This window comes from Carettochelys insculpta, chromosome 17 (assembly GCF_033958435.1).
Source record: "Carettochelys insculpta isolate YL-2023 chromosome 17, ASM3395843v1, whole genome shotgun sequence".
NCBI classification, from domain to species: domain Eukaryota; kingdom Metazoa; phylum Chordata; order Testudines; family Carettochelyidae; genus Carettochelys; species Carettochelys insculpta.
Window position 1 is genome coordinate 9,978,593 of NC_134153.1, and position 21,408 is coordinate 10,000,000.

Consider the following 21,408-nt stretch of genomic DNA (forward strand, 5'->3'; position numbering starts at 1 on the left):
CGCCACCCTCTCTTTTGGACCGGCCACGCCTCTCCTGTGCGCCGGGACCCTGGGGTGAGAGGCCCACACACCCACCACTCTGCCACAAGCATTAAACAGTTGCAACTGAACACCCCCCCCCATCATGCGCTTCTTAGAATGAAGTCCCTGGGGTTTTGGTTGGTTGTCTAGAGGGGGTAGGCTTTGAGGTGATGCTTGGCTCCCCCCTGCTTGTCTCTTTACGGGCCAGGGCTAGAAATGTTTCCTTCTGAAAATCTAAATTCTCACCTTTTGTCATTGCTCTAGAAGCTGCACCTTTAAGGAAGTGACAAGAAGTAGCAACATGGACTGTAGCTACCTGGGCCCAGTGGGTGGAGGTCAGGGCAGCACAGAGAGGCCCATGCAGGCCAGTAGGCAAGGGGGAGGGTGCAAACGAACCCACACTCAGGTCGGTACAGGCAACGATAAGCAATGGCATGTAATTATCAGAGGGGTAGCAGAGTTAGTCTGTATCTTCCAAACAACAAGAAGTCTGTGGCACCTTATAGACTAACATATTTTGGAGCATAAACTTTCATGGGCAAAGACCCACTTCCTCAGATGCATGACTGGGGGTTCCCGAAGAGGGTCTGGAACTAAGACTCCCCTCAGTCTTAGCGCTCAAGAACTCTCTTCTTCCTGTCCCAGGGGTCGTCAAGCAAAATAGCAAAAAGAGACCTTTTTTTTTCAATTTTTGTTAAAAACTCAATAATTTAAGAGCGCACTGCATGTGGATATGAAATCTTCCTTAATAAATAATGTCAAACCATGCTTTTTGTAATCTCTACGTAAAGAACAGCGCGCACATGATTTGTAATGTAATACATGTTTTTTGCCGGATGTTCACAAACTTTTTACATTTTACTTCACATTTAATTTTAGTTTTCTTTCCTCAAATGTGTATTCTCCTTCACAGCAGGAATGCCACAAGCATGCTTTTCTTTTTCAAAAATCAATACTTTATTAGCAACACGATCAAAATACAGATATAGCATCATATCCTGCAATACACTGCACATATTAACGGGGGAGTCATGTAGCACTTTAAAGACTAAGAAAATAATTTATTCGGTGATAAGCTTTTGTGAGGCAGACCCACTTCTTCAGATCTGGAGATACTAGAAATTTCCAGTACAGCACTGTCTCCAGATCTGAAGCTCACCACCTAACAAATTGTTTTGTTAGTATATGAAGTGTTACATGACTGCTTTTTTGTTTTGTTAAGATACAGACGAACATGACTACCTCTATGTTATTATTGAAGGAGGGGTTATCCAACATTTTGAGATCACATATCATTTGTTATTTAGATATGAGTTGTTCATTGTTGGGCTTTTAGATGTTTACCATTTATAAAAAAAAATCATTTTTTTTTAACTCTGCTATTACAGCATCAGGAGCTACAGAGAAGTCCTGAAAGAGCCACATGTGGCTCCAGAGCCGCAGGTTGCAGACCCATGTCCTATCCTTATTCTGACTGTCACTGGAGGCTCACACAATAGCAGCTTGCAGACTCATGACTCTTCCCCTAAAACTAGCTCTCTTAACTTAAAAGTGAAAACACTTCCAGCTTGTCCGCCCTATTAACATAGAACCTGTGAAAGAGATAGTAAGTGGTTATTAAAAGCATTTAACAGGCATGTGCCAAATGAATTTACTGACAAAAACAGTTGTGTATCATGGACACAGGACTTTAGTTTAAAATTTGCTTTAAATATTTCATAAGTTTGTGACTGAAACATCTAAAATCACATCCTTAAAAAATCCTTTCATAGATAGATACGCAATCTGAGTATTGAGCTTTTGCCTTAAATGCTTGGATTTTCAGACCACTCTGACTTAAATCAGTGGCCAGGTAAGATAACATTCACAAAAAAAAGCACCTCCTCCCAGAAATTCCTGCATGCAGGCCTGCCAAAGCATTCTGCTTCTGGGAGTACAGTCCACTTCCCAGTTCTACAGAATAGCAAGGCCCTCAGAGCTCTGAAATAGAGACAAAACAAAGCACTCCTTCCCGCTTCTCCCCCCCATGATGCAGAGCCTCAGTAGGAAGACTAAGAGGCTTTAGGGTCCTGAAGTAATGTATCTCCTTGCTTACTCTTTCAGAATCCATGCAGGCAGAGAGTCCAGAGCTTTATAACAAAGAGATTATGGACCTCACCTCCCTAGCCAATGCTATGTAATAACCTGCATATTTCCTTCAATAACACAGTAGGCAGGGCCCCCCACCCCACTGCACTACAGCAGAAAGAGCTGTCCCCTCAGGGACTGTGGTACACTCTGGAGCCCTGTATTATGGAGTGTGCAATAATACAGAGTGCTCAGATCCCTCAAAGATCTATGTGGTACCCTGTTCTCTACCAACTCTACAACAGTGAGAGGCCCTGTAGGACCACCTTCAATAGCATGTACCTATTTCTTACACTTCCCAAAGATGCTGCAGTGCTATGCTCCATGGGGTAGAGAGCTGTTATGCAGCAGGGATAGCAGAGATCTTTCAGCATCAAGAGTACATACATCCCTTTGCTGATCCTGGAATAAACATCCATTAAAATATACAAAATAAAAAAAACTGAATGAGATATGGGAATTAAAAAACATCTTTGAAAGCAAAAACATTTAAATTTGATCACTGTTTTCTGCTATTAAAAATCTTTCTATTGATATTTAAATTAAAAGTTCATAACCCAGCTTTCAATGCAATATATAACCTATACTGAAGCACAACAAAGCTTATTTCAAAAATCTATATCCTTGAAAGCTACCAGTTAGAAAGTTCCCTAAATAGGATAATTCATTTAAATCTAACTGAGGTCTGTGGAAAAGTTAGAACTGAAAAACAGGACAAACAGAAATAAAGAAAATTTAATAATGAAGTCAGTTCAGAGGCATCAGAGCTAATTATTCTGTATGAAGTATTGTAGTGGAGAATATTTAGCCAAGCATAGAAAAATCATTTCCTCTTTCCATCTGTGTCCCCAATATTCACAATACTGTTGAATCTGACCTAATACTCCTCATTCCCAATCTTACACATTTTTAGAAGTGTGGTGATGATGTATGGCCTAAAGTTTCTTCAATCTTTTTGTCTCTCCTCAAGATGCAGATACAGACCAGAAGACTCCTGTAACTACGATTCCAGACTTCATGGAAACTTGTGATTCCAGTGTTCCATCTTGTATCAGGAAAAAGTTACCACAGTAGTTTTGAAGGAAACTCTGTTTTAAAGGAAAGAAGAGGAAAAAACCTTCACAACCTATTAGAGCAGAGATTGTCGTGTGAGGATAATAATTAAGGTAAGAAGGAAAGGAAAAAAGTGGAATAAACTTCACACTGGAAAGGAGACACAGCATAGTAAACTCATGCCTGGCAGAGCCATAAATTAGTACTCCAGCAGCACCTTTTATTATAATGAATTACTTCAGCACCATATAAGATTATTGAGAATAAATATAACAGCTTGTATTTGTAATGCTCCTGTAGGCTTAGTTAATGCTATGGCTAAACTAGAGGGCTTACTGTGTACAGCTACACTGATGTCAGCCATCTAGTGTAGCCACTCTAAGCTGACAGGACAGATCTCTCCCCCAGCATGTACGTCTGCATAAGTAATGTCACTCAGGTAGTTCAGTCATGAGTCAACATGAGCACAGTGTAGCCCTGACCCCTTAAGTGTTGGAAGATTGCAAGAAGTTCCCTCAGCCTGTGTGTTGACCGAGTATATCTGTATGGAAGTTTGTATCGGTTAATGGGAGTTGCAGGGAAACCCATAATAGTGACATTAGATAACCATGATGTTCAACCAGTTCTGAAGCAGTAGCCACTATACTGCTATAGCAAACTAGACACAATCTTCTGAAAATATTGTTCAAGCCAACTAGCCACACTCAACCAGCCAAATAGCACATGTGGCTAGCATGTTGGACACAATGGCAACAGGGGAACAGTTGTGGCAGATGTGAGTTTTACACTATGGCATTTGGGCCAGTAGGACAACCAGTGGCAGCTGATGATAGAAGCAGTTGGAGACAGTGCAAGTTGGAGATAAGTGGCAGTTGGTGACAATTTGGCAATGTTGAAGGGATTCCTGTGGAATGACAATTAATGACAGTTGGAGGGAAACCTAGGGCAGTTGGTGAGTGGAAGCATGTGAGGGACACTAATAGTATTTCGTGACAGTGTCAGTGAAGGGACACTTGTAGCTGATGATGGTTAATGGCAGTTGGAGGGAAACTTGTGTAAGTATGCAGAACACATGCGGCCACTGGTGTTATTGGCAGTTGGAAGCAACCAGTGGCAGTTGGAGAGAAACATGGCAGTTAATGACAGTGACATTTAGGAGGAAGTCTGTGGCAGTGTGAACTCTTGGGATATGGGAATTGCTGACAGAATGTTCATTGGAAAGAAGTCTGTAACAGTGTTAACTGGAGGACTACAGGTGGCAGCTGTGGACTGTTTGCTGGAGTGACACTTGTACCTGAAGACAGCTGGATGAAAACATATGGCACCTGGTGGCTGTGGAAGTTGGTGATAGCAGTAGGTGAAGGGAAATCTATATCAACTCATAACAGTTACAGGCAGTTTGAAAGGACAACCATGACAGCTGGTGATAACTAGAAGGACACATTGGGTGTAGTATTTATCAGTAATATCCAGATCTTGTATAGTGAAGAAGTAGCAATATAAGAACAGTTATGGCAGTTAGAAAACAAATGAAAGCTGTGTATCATACAGCTAGTCTCTTTCCAGTGCTGCAGTATGGAGATCGGAGAGAGGAGGTCCTTAGCAGAGGCCCTTATTTCCTCAGTGTTGCAATGCAGTTATTGGGAGGTGGCTAAGTGAAACTGTATAAGTGGTCCAAGAAAGGCTGGTGGTTCAACAATAGATGGGACAGACAGGACTTAAAAATGAAAGGAAGAACTTTCTCTGGGTTCAGTGAGGGAAAAAGGGGACGGATGACATATGAAGCGGTATAAAGGAGTAAAGACAGGGATGAGCTCAAGAAAGAGAAGAGTGGGAGAACTGGGTAATATGTGGAAAGAAATAAAGGTGCCTGAAAGAAAGGAGAGCAAAGATGGAGAAACAATGTTCGATCATTAGCTGTGGAGTAGAGAATGAACAGCAAAATAAAGGAGTGACAGAGAGAAGGGTGGAACAGAATGAAAAGAGATAGGAAAGATGAGAGGAAAAAAATATGCTCTATCAGTCTGTATAAAGCTGAGAATTTTTTTCCTCAAAAAAGAGAAATGCTGGGTGCAAAAATGGAATAAATAAAATGTAGATTGTCACAGAAAATGAAACAAAGGCTCTGTTATCTGGCACTCAAATAACCAGAAAGCTCAATTAACCCCATTTCCATCATCTCCCAAAACAAATATTCAATCTAATAACTGGGACTAGTATATTGCCTAGCACATTATACAGTTGCACATTCTGCACTCTACTTTTATGGAAAAGAGGCAGAAGACAATTAAGCAAGCCAATACCAAGGATTTATTTAAAAAAGCAGTTTCCAGAATATGTCATAGGATCATTACAGATTCAGCCCTATCTCCTATATCAGGCACATGCAAAAATATGGCTGTGGGCTAGATCTGGTCTGCCAAATCTTCCAATCCAGCCCACCATATTACTCTGGGCCACCAATGTCCCTCAGTCCAGCTGGGCCCTTGGGCAGGCTCCCTGCCTACATGCCCCACACACTGTTCAAAGTGGCCAGCTGCAGGGGTCATGTGCATCTCTGTGCAGCACACATCCCTTGGAGCGGGAGAGGGTCTCCATGTGCTGCCCCTGCCTGCAGCACAATCCTGGGAAACTAGCCAATGGGAGCTGCTTGGGCTGTAGTTGTGGTGCAGGCAGTGCAGTAACCTGCCTGCTGGCACATGGCCCAGAGACACACATGGCTCCAGCAGCTGGCTGCTTTGAGCAGCATGTGGGCCTGCAGCAGCCAGGGAGACTGCCCGAGGGTCCCACTGGATTGATGGACATGAGCCGCCTATTGTAAGTGCCTCCCAGCCAGAGTCTGCACCTAGCACTCCCTCTTCCAGAACCCCCAATTCCCTGTCCCAGGTTACAACCCAAACCCTCCTCACATCCTCTTGCAGCCTTTTCCCTGGTCACAACTCCACACCAGAGCAGTCCTTTCCAGACTACCCCTTGGCCCCCAGAAGAATTAATCTGGCCTATGGGAAGCCTTGGAACCTCAGTCCTTCCTCCCCCTCCCCATGGTGTTGGAGCACAAGGGGAATACGATGTCTCAGTTGGAGGCCATATGAGTGAGGATAGGTGGCTTTTTTTGCTTCTCACTTTTGTGTGACCCCCCCCCCAGCTTGTTTTTCTGGGGGTCAGTGGCCCCCAATCCAAAAAGGTTCCCCACCCCACCATAAATAAAGACAGTGTTGAAACCTTTTGTTTGGACATAAGCTAGTATTTTACTTTATTTAAAATACATGCCCCCCTTTATGCTATAGCTCCATATTAACATTTTTATGATACAGTTCTTAATTTGAATAATTAAGCATTTAATGTATTTAGAGATAAGTGAAGGAATTTAGTCATCCTGGGTGATTGGGTGGTGGTCCACAGAAAGGTTTATGTTGAGCATGATGGGCCTCAGGCCAAAAAATTTGAGAATCACTGCTCTGTACACCTAAGGGCTTCAAGAAACAAACCACACTGCACTGCAGTGCCACTACTGGATTGGTGAGTGTCTGTATAGTCTTCTATACTTTATTCATTTATTGTATTCTAATTCTTTGAAGATTGGTATTCAATGGTAAAGCATAACTCTCAGTTAACCATCAACCTCCATTCCTCCCACATGACAAATAACAGAGCTTTTACTGTAGTACTAGTATAGAAGAAGGAAGGTAGAGGGGGAAGACAATGGAAGAAGGAGATGAAAGGAAAGAAAGAAAAAAGTTAGAGAAAAGGAAGAAAAAGGAAAGAAAAGCCCCAAACCACAGATGCCATGAGTGTCAGAGTCAGGGTCATAACTCAGTGTTCAAACCACTAGGAATAACAATGTATGTGGGAAGGTGAAAACTTTTATTCGGTATAAGCTGATAACACAGTAAGGCTATGTCTACACTAGCCCATTACACTACTAATGAAGCACTGAAATACATATTCAGCACCTCATTAGCATGCGGGCGGCCGTGGCACTTCGAAATTGACGCGGCTCGCCGCCGCGCGGCTCGTCCAGATGGGGCTCCTTTTCAAAAGCACCCCGCCTACTTCGAAGTCCCCTTATTCCCATCTGCTCATAGGAATAAGGGGACTTCGAAGTAGGCAGGGTCCTTTCAAAAAGGAGCCGCGTCAATTTCAAAGCGCCGCAGCCGCCCGCATGCTAATGAGGCTCTGAATATGTATTTCAGCGCTTCATTAGTAAACTTCAAAATGGCCATTTGAATGGCCATTTCAAAGTTTTGGACTAGTGTAGGCATAGCCTACATGAAGTCACATAGGTACAGTCGTCATGTAGAAAAACAGTATAGGATTCCAAAATTCTGCTGTAGTCTAATAGGTTCTGGTGCTGTGCTCTTCATTGTAGTATCTGAGCACTCCTAAAGAAAAACATTTCCACAGCCGTTACAATTTCTAATTGTACAAATGCTATTGCTGCTCAAATATGTAATAAAAAATAGGGGTATTAAACCACATTCCTACCCATACATGACATACTAAGAAAACAGGGTAAACAAAAACTGCTTAACTGGTCTCAGAAGGGTAGCTGTGTTAGTCTGTAGATTTATAAATAACAAGTAATCACGCTGCACCTTAGAAACTAACAAATGTATTAGGTTATGGGTTTGTGTGGGTAAAGTTCACTTCCTCAGATGAAAAATGGAGCAGAGAAACAGAATCCAGGGTTTATATAGTAGGAGGTGAGCACACAGAGTGGGGAAGGAGAAAAAGAAAAAATGGTTACCTGTCACTAGCAGGACAGGTTAATGAGGCTAAGTCCGATGTGTCTCATTCCTGCAAATCTCAGAGGCTGTTTCTTCGAGAGTGGCATGCTAATAAATGGCCCAAAATATGCTAATAAGGCACAGATGCAAATTCCCCGTGCCTCATTAGCATAAGGTCACGTGATTTGGAGTCTGGAAGACGTTTTTCTGGATGCCAAAATGCCATTTAGAAGCGCGGCCCCTGCGGTGGTCTTTCGGAAAGAAGCCCTTCTTCCGGAAGTCCCTTCTTCCCAAAAATTTTCAGGAAGTGTGGAAATGGCCAAAAGGTGGGGAAATTTCCCTTGTAATACATAAGATCTCTATCCAGGCCAAGGTTAAAGGTATCAAATTTGTAAATGAATTCCAATTCAGATGTCTCCCTCTAATCTTGTGGTAAAATAGTTTAGTAGAAGAATGGCTACTTTTAAATCCATTATTGGATGTCTCAGGAGGGTGATGTGTTCACTTGTAGGTTTGCTTGTGTTCACATTCCTGAGATCAGATTTATGTCCATTCATCCTTTGGCACAGAGACTGTCCAGTTTGTCCAATGTACATGACAGAGGGGCATCGCTGGCACATAATGGCATATATCATATCAGTAAATGTGCAGGTGTATGAGTCCCTGATGGTGTGACTTACATGGTAAGGTCCTGTGATGGTGTCGCTTGTATAGGTATGTGGACAGAATTGGCAATGTGGTTTGTTGTAGGGATAGGTTTCTGGGTAAGTGTTTTTGTGGTGCGATGTGTGGCTGCTAGTGAGTATTATCTTGAAGTTAGGCAGCTGTGGGTAGAAGAAGACTGGCCTATCACCCAAGATCTGTGAGAGTGAGGGATTGTTTTCTAGAATAAGCTGTAGACAGTCAATGATGCAGTCTGGAGGAGTTTAAGCTGGGAACTGTAAGTGATGACAAGTAGTGTTGTGTTCCAAAATGGGTAGATGAAAACATAGCTAACCTTAAATAGCCAACACCTTCATTATTTTATCTGTATACTCATAGTTTATAATAGGATGCTAGCTGGTTTTTTTTTAATGCAAAATTGGGCTCAGAAGAGGCTGGTTTTGCTAAGCTTACTGAGGTCTCACTGTCTGGGTGCATCTACACTTGCATTCCTCTTTCAAAAGAGGCATGCAAATGAGGTAAATTGAAAATGCAAATTGGGCATAAACTTGCATATTCAACACCTCATTTGCATATTCTAATTTCAAAAGAGCTTCTTTCGAAAGAAGAAAGCCAGTGTAGACGCTGCTCTTTTGAAAGTAAACCCCATCTTCAAAAGAATCCTTCCCTTCCCGAAAGGGAAGAAGGATTCTTTCAAAGATGGGGTTTACTTTTGAAAGAGCAGTGTCTACACTGGCTTTCTTCTTTCAATAGAAGTTCTTTCAAACTTAGAATATGCAAATGTGCATTTTCGACTTACTTCATTTGCATGTCTCTTTCGAAAGAGGAATGCAAGTGTAGACGCATCCTGTGTTTTCATTGTTTAGGTTCCTGACAGGAAGAGATTCATGCTAGTTAGAGCCCAATTTTTAACCACAGCTTTCCCACAACTGTTTTTTAAAAACCTCAAATGAGTATTTTACCATCTCTCTTTTTGAAGGGCAGAAAGAATTGAGAAAAACAGTCAGCAAAGAATTATTATTTCTAGATTAGTTTGCTTGTAAAGTAGCGAGATAACTGCTGAGTTTAATACCTAGATTAAAGAAGACAAAATAAATGTAGGTAGATGTGAAGGTGGTGTAATCCTGTCTGACAGTGATTTGATTATCTATGAATAGGACATCAGTTGTCCCACTAGATATTTTATGTTGAGGGGAGATGGAAATTCTGAAAACATGGTCAGGGAATTTTTGGAAACAGTAATTTGAAAAAGCTCATTGATTTTTAATTCACTACTATTACAAATAAATTCAGAGATTAGAGAAAGTATACTTTTTATTTTCTGGTTTCTTTAATTTGTTTTTATGCCCATATATGTGTGTCTTTCACTCACCAAAATGTGAGAAAATTATTAAAATAAAAAATGTGATTGTATAACTGCAGAGAACTTGCTCATTTTCACAGGGTGAGGAGGGTCCTTTTTTTCAACTGTTGAGTTGGTCACTGGATACTAGGCAACCCTATTTATTTGTTTGATATAATCACCTATAAGGAATGAAATTTCATCCTACCATCCCCGTCCTTCCCTTAGGCTTTCTGAGTATACAGTATATGAAAAGATCACTAGTTAGAATCAAATGCAGTTTTTAAAAATGTCAGAAAAAAAGCTGTTAGGCATCCTATCAGGATGTGGTAGCTTTGGTAAGATAGTGCTTAAGACAGCTCAGTAACCCACGATGGCTGCGTCTACACTTGCATTTTGTCGGTGAAGATCATCTTATGTGGAATTAGGTGGCATGGTCATTCTGTTCATGCATAATACATGCTGAAAGATCCATAACTTGACTTTTCTCTACAATAATTCTTGTACTCTTTGCATGTGTCTGTGCGACATTATTTGCAATTGTCTACAGCAAAACTACAATTTCAAAATCATTCTACAGATGAAGTCAGCTTGTTTATGTTGCTTAAGATGGTGCCTGATGACATTTAGGCAGCTACTTAAACCTTTTTATTTGGGTGCCTCCTGGTTTTGGTTCTCTATCAATAGCAAGTTGATGGTATCACTAAAGTTACCATTTTAAGTAGTAACTTTTGTTTTTCCACAGTAACATATGTTGCATTTTAGCCTGACAGCTTCCACATTACTGGGTTACACTCTGGGAGGTGCAGAGCATACACATCACTAAATTTCTGCACTGAATGACTTTTATAGTTTGTAATTGGCATGACATCTGGTAGGAGGTTTCAATTCGTGCAGGAATTTGGAGGCAGGTTTTCTAGTAAGAAACATTTAAGCTCAAAAATGATGGGAGTATTTCTATCTTAGGGTTTCATACTGCTGCTCCTGGCTGCACACCTTCCTTTTTAAAATTGATAGCAGTAGTGAAATATTTAATGGACTTACAGGGAGTCTCTGGGAGTTTTAATTTTTAGTTTAAATACTCTGCTTGGGGGTTGGGCGAAGTTGCATTTCTGTTGTGGACTGACCTATTTGTAAGAAAAAGTGACCACATTTCATCTAGAGTTCACTCTTTTTTTGTCAGTCACTTTCTTGACGATGTCCATGATGATGACCAAATGTTATCTTAACAGAAATGGGGGTATTTTTTTGGCTTTTATAGTAAAGGGTGAAAATTGGTTGACTCCTTCCAACAGTAACATAAGACCCAGTTGCATGGATGAGGGAGTTCACATCTTATAAGACTGTGTCTGTCAAGACAACATGGTTAAAAGAGCATCATTTGGCAAGGTTGATGATTTAGTTACTAGACTTTCTATGAATTAGCTCAAAGAGGCAAATATTTTGCCTAATATTGTAACTTATCTGAAATTGTTGAAATCAGTTACAGTGAGTTTGAAGATCATAAAATCCTAGAATAATTACCTGGTTAACATTTTAGTCACTGCCATGAAACATCTTGACTTCCAAATAATTTTAAATTGAGGATAGAGACTTTGAAGTTCAAGATAAAACTCAGATCTTGAGGGATGCCACCTACCTTCCAAAGGGAGAATTTCTATGCATCTCTAATAGCCTATGTTCAGAAATTGTTGAGGCTGCTAAAATAAACAAACAAGCAAAAATCCTAATGTCAGTATGAGTGTGTAGTTGGGATCCTTGAAATCTTCGCAGGCTGGCACTCTGCTTCTTTCAGCAATCCTCCAAGACCAGAATATTCCCAGAAGATGACTCCAGATCTTCATACTTCCATTGGTAAGCAATAAGAGGAGGGTGAAAAATTAGATTAAATGCTATTAGGAAGGAAAAGACTTTGTCAGACATTATGTATGACCTATACTTTCCTAAAGGCCTTTATGAACAACAGGATGAAGGACTGCTCTCTAATGGAGGCTATGTCTACACTACAGCCATCTGTGAACACAAGTTAGCCAGAAGATACCTTCCAATCAAATGTGTGTTGATGGATTGTGGCCAGCCAGCAAAACGGATCAAAAAAGCGATCCGCTCTGTCGACAGAGCGGCTGAATTGCCTGGCTGCTCTCTCAACAGAATGGCCAACCAGAAGTGTAGCAGACAGGAATGCACAGTGACTCGGAAGCCCTGTCTGTTGACAGAGGGCCCCCTACAGCATTCACACAGCCTTTTTATCAACAGATTCTGTCAAGAAAGGCATTTTACCTCATGGAGGAGAGGCAGAAGGCTGTCGACAAAAGTGATGCATTCTGTCGATTTACTGTTGAGAGAACGCATTTTTAGTGTGGATGCTTCATGAGTTTTGCTGAGAAAACTGACATTTTGTTGACAAAACTCCCTAATGTAGCTGAAGCTTATATGAATTGCCTAACGAGATATTTTCAGTCTGCAGCACAAGTATAACAATGTAAGGTGACTGACTACATCCGCTAATAAATAAAAGGGGAGCTGGAAGCCATGCTGCCCTTTTTGACTCTGAAGAGATCCCACTGTAGTGCTGATGAGGAGCAGAGAAGAAGTGGGAAAAATGGCCCCATGCCCCTCCAACAGCTACCCAACCTGCCCCTTCTGTGATAAGACCTGAGACTCCAGAATTGGTCTGATCAGCCATCAACAGACTCACAAATAGGAGGGTGACATAAAGACCCCCTACTTGTTACTGAGTGACCAGCAAGATAGTACAACTGTTAAACTTGACATGCTCAGTTGCAATCTAAGGGTTAGTGGTTCTACAGCTAGGAAAGTAAGTGAGTGTCAATGAATGCTGTCTCTAACTGGAAAATGGAGATTGAGTGGATGGGATAAGAGTAGAACAGAAAGGGATTGCATAGTTCCCATCCAGGGATCTTCTGTATGTTCAAATGCTATATATTTCACAATTACCTGGAATGACTTTTTTTTAAATCTAAAATATGACAAGACTAGAAAGTCTATCAGACCTAGGACAGTGGTTAGAGAGGCTTTCACCACACTTGCCTGGATCATATGTAGCTCTAACCATTGCTATTTATTAATCCCTTATTGCTAAGAATGATAGATTTTAGAATTTTATTCAAAGGGGGTAAAAACCAGACTAGCCTAAAACAAACATCCCACACCCAATTGGATTTACATAAGCTGATACAGAGCAACAAATATTTAGTGGTGGTGGTTTCCTGATTTTTTTTTGGCTGTCCAATCTACCTCTGCTCATGTGATTGTAAATCACCAGAGACCCTCTAGAAACATATATTCAAAATGTCCATGAAGATCAAATGAGCAGTTATTTAATATCCATTGTGTGCATGCATCCCTATATTGAATGTAAGTAACTTTTTTCCTTTCATTTTCCCTTATATGCATGGGTTTGTATTTCTAATCTACAGAAACAATATTCTTGGTATCAGAGAGGTAGCAGTGTTAGTCTGTAGCTTCAAGAACAGTAAGAAGTCTTGTGGCACCTTATAGACTAACATATTACCACGTAAGCTTATGCTCCAAAATATGTTAGTTTATAAGGTGCCACAAGACTTCTTGTTGTTCCCCAGTATTCTTGGTGTTTGCACTTATTCATACTGCCTATGTCTGCACTTGCATTCCTCTTTCAAAAGAGGCATACAAATGAGGGAAACCAAAAATACAAGTGAGGTGCAGATTTATGTATCTGGCACCTCAGCTGCCTATCCTTTCAAAAGAGCTTCTTTTGAAAGAAAAGCAGTGTAGATGTGGCTCTTTTGAAAGTAAACCCCAACCCCACCTTTGAAAGAACACATCTTCCTATTTTTTTCAGGAAGTAGGGTCTTTCAAAGATAGGGCTTACTTTTCAAAAAGCTGCATCTCCACTGCTTTTCTTCTTTTGAAAGAATATGCAAATGAGGTGCCAGATATGTAAACCTGCACCTCATCTGCATTTTTGGTTTCCCTCATTTGTGTGCCTCTTTCGAAAGAGGAATGCAAGTGTAGACATAGCCACTGAGACTGTCACCTGATCCACATGTAGAAAAAAAATCAGTAGATTGGTATTCCAGTTGACCGACCTGAACACTTGTTGGTGTATAGCTGCATCACCTTCACCAGGAGCTATATTGTTTCTCTTGCTTGGCATAGTGCACTTAATTTTGTCCCCAGGTATCTTTGTTTTACATGAAGACAAACAAATTGTTCAGAATAAAAGGTGTGAAAAAGAAGTATTTCTGCAAAGTAGATCCCTAATTCTGTAACAGCTGAACAGCAACACAAAACTGGGACAGTGAAATCAATAGGACAGAATATTCTCATGCAATCATGGCCCATTGTTGCTAGGTAAAATGCAGAGGCTTTTATAACACAAACATGCTGAAATAAAGCAAATAGTTATTTTGAAAATAAGACCCCTTAATGCTATGACAGTTTTTAAAATGACATTAGGAACTTGAGCCTTAACACAATTGTGTGCTTCATGCAGCTAGTGAATTGTTTCCTGACTTCTTGTACTTGCTGAATTATTTCTTTTGTAAGTTGTGAAATAGTTATACTAGCCTAGTTTAAGACACTGTTGCTTCCTGGATTAATGGGCTGAACTTCTTCAACCGAAAGTGAATTTACTGCTGTTTGTGTCCACCAGGAATATTCTTGGTTGGCACCCATTCCACTTAATATATTATCTTCTCAAGAATTCCATACATCAATAAACACATCACTGGTGTAACACATCTCAATCAGTGAGTGCTGTATAATAGTCAAAATAAAGGAGGGGAGAGGAGACCCTGTTTTCTGTTTTCTTGTTATCCAAGGGTAACCCTGGCCAAATCACTTGAGTGTGTTTCATGGTACTTATTTATACAGAGCACTTTAAGATAATCAGATTGTAAGTGCAAAGTCTGATTGACATCATGAAGTCAATGTCAATATTAGTACACACAGCTCATAATTTTTAAACATATTTTACTAGAATAATTACGCATAAGAACATAAGAATGGCCATACTGGGTCAGACCAAAGGTCCATCCAGCCCAGTATCCTGTCTGCCGACAGTGGCCAATGCCAGGTGCCCCAGAGAAGGAGAACAGAAGACAATGATCAAGTGATTTATCTCCTGCCATCCATCTCCTGCCCTTGTACTGAAGGCTAGGGCACCATACTTTACCCCTGGCTAATAGCCATTTATGGACCTAACGTGCAAAAATTTATCGAGCTCTTTTTTAAACCCTAATATACACAGTGTATAATGTGTATTGGAGTGGCTCTGATCCTTTCCAGTAGATGTCAGTTGGTATTAATGAGTAACTAGGCATAAGAACCAACCAAGTTTTCCAAGGTTTGGCATATCACCCTTCAGGCTCAGTGTGTACTTTATAGCATGGTGTGAGTTATGCTGATCCGGGCAGATACTATGATCAAATCAGGGAGAGATTTTTGTCAACTTCAACAGCATTTTTGGACTGTGTCAATAATTGAAACTCAACTTCTGTTCGCGTACTGATGGGTGTGTGGGGGAGGGGGCATGTCAGAAACATATCCCAGCAGTAGATGGCTGGCTGTTCCACACCACCTATTTATTGACAGGGATTTATACTACAGGTATGATTGATCATGTAACATGGGAGTCATTTTTTATTAGGCATTAAGATATACAATAGGTTTATGATCACGAATGACTCCATACTGAAACACTTAAAAAACTGCCTCTCTCACAGGTGTTCTCACCTCGATAACTGTTATAAGACAGATTGTTGTAAGAAGCTTTAGGCCTACGTCAGGACCTTAAAGAAAACAACACTTTCAGCCTCATATAGTAACCCCCATGTGTCATGACTTTTGCAGGCTGTTGGAGGGGAACTTCCTTTTAGCATTGAAGTTTTGAATAGAATAGGATCAGTTACTCTAAGTTCCTGTGCTATAACTGCTAGTAAGTGGGGTGAGGCTTTCTATCAAAGATGCAGGACTAATATTCCAGTCCAGCCCATCATCAATTTCTATGGTTCACTTGCACAATCCTTGAAGGATGAGGTGAAGACCTTTCCTTTTTAATTATGAGGTTGTGTGTGCAGTTCTTATTGTATGTAGCATTTTGGACATTAGGCAGCGGTAACAAAATGTGTAATGTATTACAAGGAAATTCCTACTGTAATTGTGATTTTTAGTTTGTTTTTTAGAGCAGTGGTTCCCAAACTTTTCAGCATCACAGCCCCCTTTTGATTTTTGAGAAACCTTCATGCTCCCCCACTTTTTCTTTACTATCATCCAACCCCCCCTTAACCAAAAATTCAATTTGCAATTTACAATCAATGCAAACTTGACATAAAAATTTATTTAAAATTTAAAATAAGTACACAGTTTTTCTTGGCCTCTTGCAGGTGCCTGGTGCAGCTCCAGCTGGCCAGCTGCCTGAGCCCTGTGCCAGCCACCGGAGCTGCCTGCACCAGCCCCACGAGCCCTGCACTGCTGGAGCCAGCTGCCAGGGCCAACGGCTTGCCTGCCCACTAGCTTTCCGTGAGCCGCCCAAGCCTCACAAGCCACCTGCCCGAGACCCTTCCCTCCCTGAAAGCCAGGCACCCCCGGCCCCCCATCTAACTCCATCCTACTCCTCCTCCCCCTCTCCCCCAACCCACACTCATTCACCTTTGCAGAAGACAGCTAGCTCCACATGGGTCTTTGCTGGCTGCCTGCTTTTTATAGTGGCTGCTCCAGGTCACCCACCGAAAGGGGGGGGCTGAGAGCCAGAAGCAAAGGCCGGCTCTTTCTTGGAGTGGGGAATGACTGGGTGGCTGGGTCACCTCACACCGTGCCCCTCCAGAATTTCTTCACCCCCCCACCTAGGGGAGCACGCTCTCTAGTTTGAAAACCACGTTTTAGAGCACCCAAAAGAGCACTAGGCACACCACAGAACATAGAGAAGGCCTGCTTTCCTACACTGAAGCGCTTGTACGCTAAATACACAATGTAATAGCTCCCACTGAAAAAAAAACCATGTAGGAAGAGTGGAAAAAATAGAGGTTTGAAAAATTGTTTATAGACTACATAGACATTAAATGGGTTTCATTAGAAATTTTGTATTGCTGTTACCTAACTGGGTATAGGAGGTCCTTGTTACGTCCCTTTGTTATAAGTAATTTTGCATATATGTCGTTAATTCAGGAAAGCAGATTCATTATAAGTCACACTGATCTGCTCTTACATTATTTAACGGACAAGGAACCAAAAGCCAGGAACACACCAGTTTTGTGGTGGTTGGGTGGCACGTGCAAGGGCCCTGGAAGTGAGCCCTGAAGTTATGGGGGATTGGCAGGGAGCCAGGAGGAGTCAGGGGGAAGCTGGCAGGAATCTGGCTTGTTTTTCTATTATTTATTTCTGTTAATTGTTTTTTGTGGGTTACTGTTACATTATATGTACCCACACGTGTGAACTGTATGTGTTGAACATATCTCAAGCTAATTACATTATTCCTTATGGATACTAATTCCCCTTTATAAGTCATTTCACTATAAATTGCATTATTTAAGAACATAATCTGGATTTATAATGAGGACCCCCTTGTACTTATTACCTTGACAGTAACATTGTCAAGTGGGTCAGCAACCTTTCTGAGGTGGAGTGCTGAAATTTGATCTTTTGACCTCTAGATACAGTCCTAGCACCAGTGGTACTTTTTAAAGTCACTATAGTCCTACTTACCACAGCTCCATTAATAAATAAATAAATGATGCAGAGCTTTAATGTTTAAGTGGTGGGTGGTAGTATGAGATGGGCTTTTGTTAATTCACAAGCAGCATGGCTTTGACCAAGCTCCCAACTGCATGGGGAAGGAGGGGCATGGCAGAGCTCCCACATCATGTGCCACTCCTGTCCCCTGGTTTAAAACAAGCTTTGAGAATGAAGACTTCAGGATTTTATTTCTAATTCCCTCTGGGTAGGAGATGTAGGGGGCTGCAACACTGAGCTTCATGGTGCCTATTGGGCACTTTAAAAAAAAATCACATGAAAAGACTGCTACCCTGAAAGCCTGACTTCTAAGTGCAGTGGCACCTAAGAACGTGATCCACAAAAGCCATTCCACTCTATTTATAGAGCTATGTAACCTAGCTAATGGGAGATACTGACCAGAGGGAACGTGGTAAACCCTGCTCCTCTCTGAGGCCAGGTCTACAGTAGGCATAAAAGTTGATTGTAGATATGCAATTCTAGCTACAGCAATTGTGTAGCTAGCATTGACTTACCTACAATTGTCTTACCTGGCTGTCCTCACAGAGGGAGGTCAATGGGAGGAACTCTCCTGTTGACCTCCCTTACACCTCATGATACTGCCAACCCCAGATGGGATGTGTGAAATCATACTTACTGGACACATGAATCAAACCTTGAAGGATTAGACCTGACCAGGCCCATCTTCTGGGTAGTGAAGACGACATACCCTGTGACAAGGCATCTCAATCCAGGCTGCGAGGGAGGCATCTGGCTCTACTTAGATGGGAACCTGTTGGATGAAATATAGTGGCTTACGTTCCTAAACTGCTTCTTGAGAAGCGGACTTAGGTACCAGCCTTACTCAGCATAAAATAGCTGGGGTCAGGGGTGTACATGTGTGCTCCCCACTTTAACTATTAGCCTAGTAGTTACAGCATTTGTATAATACAGTGGAGACCCAGATCCCTTCTGCCAGAGATAGTCCAATGCTATAGCTCTTGAGCTAAAAGTTAAAGTGAGCTGATTTTGAATGGGATCCAGTCTTGTAAGCAGCCTCTGAACTTGCCTCTTAGGGCCCTGCCCACAACCTAGACAAATGCCTGTCTTCCCCTGGTTCATGAATCCTCTTGGGGCTGAGTAGAAAAGCAGACAGCTGCCTAGAGGAAGGCACCTGTGTGTATGCCCAGAGACAAACACAGATGCCTAGGTAACTTTTTTACTTTGAAAGCTTAAACGCTTATATAATTTGACAGTAACTTTATGTAGTTAAAACAAGAACTTAGGCAACAATGTACCTTTCATGGATCTGGGCCCATGTAACCATAAGTTAGGGTCTAACTGCTCTAAAAACACTGGCAATAGAATAATGCAGCATCCTGCTACCTTTCCACATCCCTAAATCAGATGTCATCTGCTCCTCCCAGGCTGCTGTCCACAATACTGTCATTTAGTGAGTCCATACATCCCTAATACTATTTGAATCCTACTTAAGTTCCTCCCTCTTAACCCAATTCTCTCTTTCATTGCTCATGTTCATCTTTTACCATTATGCCCCCAATCTGGGGCTCAACTCATTGCAGCTGGGGAAAGGGGAAAAAAAGATGGCATTTGGCTATATTTTTCAACCTTAGCTCTAGTTCACATGTGTTCCTTGAACCATTCTAGAAACTGGTGTAAGCAATTAATTCCTTCAAAGATGTACTTTGGATGTCTACTCAAGTTTTCCTGCCCCCTTTTGATTAACTGAGTTGGAAAGAGTTTTACTATGGGTAATGCCTAGATGGAGGTATGCCTACATAAGGCAGCAACATGGGAAGGTACCTTTGCTTGTAGAAGAGGCACTTAGAAGGAGAGCTGCCCTTCCACTGCATTACTGAAATTGAGCAACAACCCCTGAGATGACACTTTTTAGAACATCACAGATGTTTTGTTCAACCAATATGGATTAGTTCAGCTGATATGGATTAGAAATAGACCTTGGAAGACTTATGAAGAAAAAACACTTCCTTTCTTTGCACCTCCTTTCAAGCTGGCATTTGAAGTGCTGGATGCCAAAACTGAAAACAAGGATAGAAAGATGATTATTCATTATAAAGGCTAATTAACTGACAGACTAAGGAAATTTAGACACAGGGCTTAATAAATTAAAAAGTCTCAAGGAGCGAGACAACCATTTTCAGTACTACTTCTAAAATTGTCTGTGAAAGAGGTTAGAATTCTAACAAGGACTGCTTCTGAGGGAAGAATAAAAACCACAGCATGGAGGGACTTCTGCAATTTGAATAAATCTCTCCAACTATTAATAGTGGAAAATTAGTGTGTCTAATTTTAAAAGTAGAGCAGAAAGATTTACAACCATAAGCAATGTATTCCTAAGAAATCTAGTACATCTTGGCTACGTCTACACGTGCCCCAAACTTCGAAATGGCCACGCAAATGGCCATTTTGAAGTTTACTAATGAAGCGCTGAAATGCATATTCAGCCCTTCATTAGCATGCGGGCAGCAGCAGCGCTTCGAAATTGATGCGCCTTGCCGCCACGCGGCGTGTCCAGACGGGGCTCCTTTTTGAAAGGATGCCGCCTACTTCGAAGTCCCCTTATTCATGGGACATCAATTTCGAAGCACCGCTGCTGCCCGCATGCTAATGAAGCGCTGAATATGCATTTCAGCGCTTCATTAGTAAACTTCGAAATGGCCATGTGCATGGCCATTTCGAAGCTTGGGGCATGTGTAGACACGGCCCTTATGGCAAATGTTAGTTGCAAACATGGTGTCCTGAGCAAGACTGTTTTCTAATGTCTTCCCTTCACATGAATTTGGATAGCTCACTTTATCATTTTATACCTTGGCCAGCTGATTTTAGGAGGTGGGTATTACTAAGATACAAATGGGCTTTTCTGTACTACTTTCCTTTTTGCTTCCTAACAGCTAAACAATGCTTGAATGACTCATTTTATATAACTGAAGTGCTGACTCCAATGCAGAAACATACGATACCTTAATGTTGAGGATTTTGTAACTCTTCACTACTTTGCCTCTTACCTATTTGAAGTCAAGAAGCCTTGGAAAAAAATGTGACTGACAAATCTCCATCTTTATAGCCCAGAGTGACTCATTGGGATGTGAACATCCATGCACTGTTAAATTATGAACTACACAAGATCTGAGTCTTTTCTTACTGAAACAAAAATGTCAGCATTAAGTTCTAGCTACCTCAAGTGAACAACAAAACAGAGGTAAGGCAAACCTTGATCTGTAATATTTAAATGAGGAGTGGTGACCACCTTAACTTGCTTACTGTGTACTGTTAATTAGTGGTAGCATAAAATTAACTGGGCACCATATTAGGAATTCAATTTTGCAATTAGTGTTATTCTGGACATTGAAGATAGCATTGAGTAAATTTCACTGTTAAAGGACAGGCTGCATTTTTACTGTAACTGATTTGCTTATATTAGAAATTGCACTTGACCATTACAGGGCATCTCTGTCAGATGTGTTCACTAAGATATTTGTGCTCAGAGGAGACAAAGCTTTATTAATACTTGTAGGAAGGCTTGATCAATTAAATGGGTACTTCACAAAACAAGAAGCAATGCTGTAGCACGTTAAAGACTAATAACTTATTAGGTGATGTCCTGTGGCACCTTCTAGACTAACATTCTGGAGCATAAGCTTTTGTGGGGAAAGACCTGCTTTGTCAGTGGGTCTTTGCTCACCAAAGCTTATGCTCCAAAATATCTGTTAGTCTCGAAGG

General features: G+C 41.3%; 1 long non-coding RNA gene across 2 annotated transcripts in view; it reads right to left on the reverse strand.

Annotated features, from left to right (window-relative positions):
- Nucleotides 1-993: 993 nt before the first annotated feature.
- The window catches only part of LOC142022143 (uncharacterized), a 21,320-nt gene continuing 905 nt past the window's right edge, over nucleotides 994-21,408 (reverse strand). For both annotated transcript variants that reach the window (XR_012647862.1, XR_012647863.1), the window contains exons 2-5: nucleotides 19,471-19,706; nucleotides 18,305-18,439; nucleotides 11,573-11,778; nucleotides 994-3,236 (exon numbers count right to left, since the gene is read on the reverse strand). This is a non-coding gene — a long non-coding RNA (uncharacterized LOC142022143). The remainder of the gene's footprint in view (nucleotides 3,237-11,572; nucleotides 11,779-18,304; nucleotides 18,440-19,470; nucleotides 19,707-21,408) is intronic.